Here is a 3,762-nt window from a genome sequence, read left to right as displayed (position 1 = left end):
TTTCCTTGTGAGATTATCCATCCTTACACTCATATCATCTTCCTCTTTTAAAACATAAATTCCTCCACTTTTTTTATTGAGTACGCTTAGAAGTGGTGGGTCTTGGGAAGGTGTCCCATGATTGCGCGTTTTCTGCCAATTGATCAAGGTAATCCCACCCATCATCGACCTCGTTGTTCATGAATTCACCATTACACATCATCTCTATGAACTGGTGCATGGGTGAAGTTAATCCATTATAATAATAAAAAACTTATTGTTCGCCATATTTTGAAGCCATGATGTGGACAAGAATTCGTGAGATCTTTGAACCTTTCCCAGCATTGAAAGAAGGTTTCTTCCTCTTTTTAGGCAAAGTTCATGATTACCTTTCTTAAAGTGTTAGTTTTATGAAATGTGAAAAGGCCAAGCTATATGTCCTAGAGGGGGGGTGAATAGGACAATGCCAAATAAAAACTTATAACAGCGGAATAATAAAGAAAATGATAACCAAATTAAATAATAATGCAGGAAAGAAAAACAACCTCAAAATTCAGATCTTGAGAGGTTGATACAAACGTTATTCTAAGGACAACCTTACACCAAAAACAGAGTTTATGGTAGGACAACCTTATTTCTAGAAAGGTCTTTGTATCAAGTCTCAAATCGAAGAGGAATACAAAAACAAATATGAACTGAATTGAAATAACTTGTAATTAAAGATGTATTGTTCTAGGGACAGCCATACACCATAAAAATGGCAGGGCAACCTTGCTGGAACAACTTTCAAAATGAAATTGAAAAACAAGCTTATAAAGGAATAGCAGAAAGTAAATTCTAAGCTATTACAACATTCTCACAAAGCTTGAAATAATTACAACATTCACCACCATACATACATCCCACAAAAAGAATAAAAACAATTAAAAGAATAAATCAATCAACCACAACTCAAAGGATTTATAGTGGTTCGCCTGTGTGTTCACCAACTGTTATCCAACACCACACAAAAGCTACTCCACTCCTAATATCCTCACACAGGGGATATTAGCGTTCACTAAAGATAGGTTTTCCCGGTTCACCCAAAACCCTTACAATTGTGTCTTTGTATGTGGGCTTACACAATTAAAAACCCCCACTTCTGAGTTTTCCTGGCTCTCCTCAGGATAACCAAAATAACAAGATTTTTTGGCAAATCTTGAAAGAAACCAAAATAATAGAAAGGAATTTACAATATGTAAAATACCCGAATATCTTCTTCGTTGTAGTAGCCCGGTAGAACCAAATCAAAGTAGATGATTGAATGTCCAAGTTCAATGTCCAAGGACTCGATTACAATGGTTCTAGATCTAATTGATTTTAAATTAAACCAAACAGGGCTTGCCTTAATTGATTTTGATTCCAAAGAAAGGGAATAACAATTCCTCTTTTCAAATCGGATTGGAATAGCAAAAACAAAATCAATTAAAATAAAGCTAAGGAAAGAAGATATTAAATAAGCACACTTAGCTTAGATGAAGCACAAAATTATCTCTCGAAGTTCGACGAAGATTGGCTTGAATACTATAATTAAATCGATGATTTCTTCGAGATTCGTGCACTATTTATAGGTGAAAAGATCAGGTCTTCGATTGGTCTAGAGTGCTCTACGACTAGTCGAAGCTCTAAAGATATTTGAAAAATCCGGGATTTGCTTTGACCGTCTACGATCGTCGTAGCCCTCCTACGATCGTCGTAGGTCACCTACGATCGGTCGTAGGTTTCCTTCGATCGTCGTAGGTCCTGAATATCTTCGCTGACTTAGAGTCGTAGATTCTACGATCGGTCGAAGATGCGAAACACTGCTTCCTACGATCGGTCGAATGCATTCCGTGACTAGTCGAAGGCTAGCAGATTTTATCCGGAATTTGTAACAAACTTATGATCGGTCGAGGAATTCTTAGACTGGTCGAAGCAAGTCTAGGACTAGTTGAAGCAGACCTAAGACTGGTCGAAGAATAGACCAATCACATGTAAAATAACATTCGGTTTATGTATCCGAAATGACCTACTTCTAAGGTCATCCTATGGTCAAACAAACCTCAATCATGAAGTATGGACATTGAAACAAGAGACCATGAAGAATGAGCCTTGAAGTCTTGATGTAGACTAAACCTTGAAGTAGCTCAATCATGAAAGTGGCTTGAGTTTCAGCTTGAGTCTTGAGTTCAGCTTGAGTCTTGCCTTGTACTTTCTTTTTCTTTTCAGCTTGAGTCTTGTGAGCAGTTCTTGCATTCAAGAGTCTTGTCTTGTGATCAGTTCTTTCATTCAAGATCTTGAGTCTTGTACTTGAGAGCTTTGCTTGATGTGAGCTTAGCTTGTTCATGTATGTTAATCCTTGAGAGAGCTTCACTTAAGCAGGTTATATATAACATAACAGTGATTTTGGCACCACAAATTTGACAACAAACAGGGATATAAACTATAGCACTTACAATCTCCCCCTTTGTCAAATTAGTGACAAAACACATAACCAAACAAAAGTAAAACAACTGGTTAATACATGCAAATCAATAATCAACATTTAACATTCAACCAGTTTCAACATTCAACAAGAAACAAGATCAAACATATATTCTTCTTGACACCCCACTCCCCCTGAGTAACATAACCAATGCTACTCCTCTCACAATCACAATAACAACAAACCATTCTCCCCCTTTTTGTCACAATATGACAAAGGAGAACTAAAGAAAGGAATGAGAGTAAACATGAGGAGGAAATAGAGTATAGCAAAAGAGTCATAGAGATACTCAAGATAGCATCACAGATATCCAGCATAAATTTTACATGAAAAACAAATATCCAACATAGAATCCAACTCAAACTCAATCAAACAAGAGCAAAGTAATAAAGTTATTACATACCAAAAGTCTCATAGAAACTAGTCAGAATTAGAACTTGAAGATGGAGCAGGAATAGAAGGATCAAGTTGGTGCATGCCTTTGTTCAAGCGCCTAAGATATTTGCGCATATACTTGAATTGCAAATCATGAGCAACAGACATGTTCTCCAACTTAACATTAATATTCTCAACTCTACCTTCTAATGCACTCAAACGTGCATCAACATCAAATGGTACAAAATCTGGATCATTAGCTGAGTCAGAATCCAGTTCCTCAAAAATATCATCCATATTAATATCAACACCAGCTTCTTCAGGACCACCACCACCACCACCTTGTTCAGGAAGCAGATCCAACTTCATCTTATTAATATTTGTATTGTTGAAGATCAGATGATGGATTGGTGCTTCATCAACAGGCATATCGACTAACATATGAGTAGCCAATACAGTCATAAAGTATGCAAATGGAATGTCACTATGACCAGGATGGAGTCGAAACTGAAGAATGAAATGACAGATTAAGGAAGGCAAACAAATCTGAGTACCATTTGAGATAGCATGGATACCATTTGAAGTGAAACCCATGCTCCACGACTGGTCGTGGGTATCTACGACCGGTCGTAGTACGACTGGTCGTGTATACTCACGACTGGTCGTACAAACCCCAAAAAATTCAATTTCTTGCAATTTAAACAAAAATTGAAATACAATCTAGCAAATATATACAATATTATACAAGAAGGCATAAATTATCAATTTAAAATGCACATGCCAAGATCAAATTTCATCTTTTTGAACCTGCTTTTATCAAGAGGTTTTGTGAAAATATCAGCACGTTGATCTTCAGTAGGAATATATTCTAGAGATATAACTTTTTCTTCTACTAATTCCCTTAT

The 3,762-nt window shown here is 36.5% G+C and overlaps 1 non-coding gene across 1 annotated transcript; it reads left to right on the top strand.

Moving 5' to 3' along the window:
• The first annotated feature begins 273 nt into the window (after window positions 1-273).
• On the top strand, window positions 274-382 carry LOC131219710 (small nucleolar RNA R71). Its single transcript, XR_009158356.1, has one exon. It is a non-coding gene; the product is annotated as a small nucleolar RNA R71 (small nucleolar RNA).
• The last annotated feature ends 3,380 nt before the right edge of the window (window positions 383-3,762 follow it).

This window comes from Magnolia sinica, chromosome 11, assembly GCF_029962835.1.
Source record: "Magnolia sinica isolate HGM2019 chromosome 11, MsV1, whole genome shotgun sequence".
In the NCBI taxonomy this organism is placed as follows: domain Eukaryota; kingdom Viridiplantae; phylum Streptophyta; class Magnoliopsida; order Magnoliales; family Magnoliaceae; genus Magnolia; species Magnolia sinica.
This window is presented reverse-complemented; position numbering and strand designations above follow the sequence as displayed.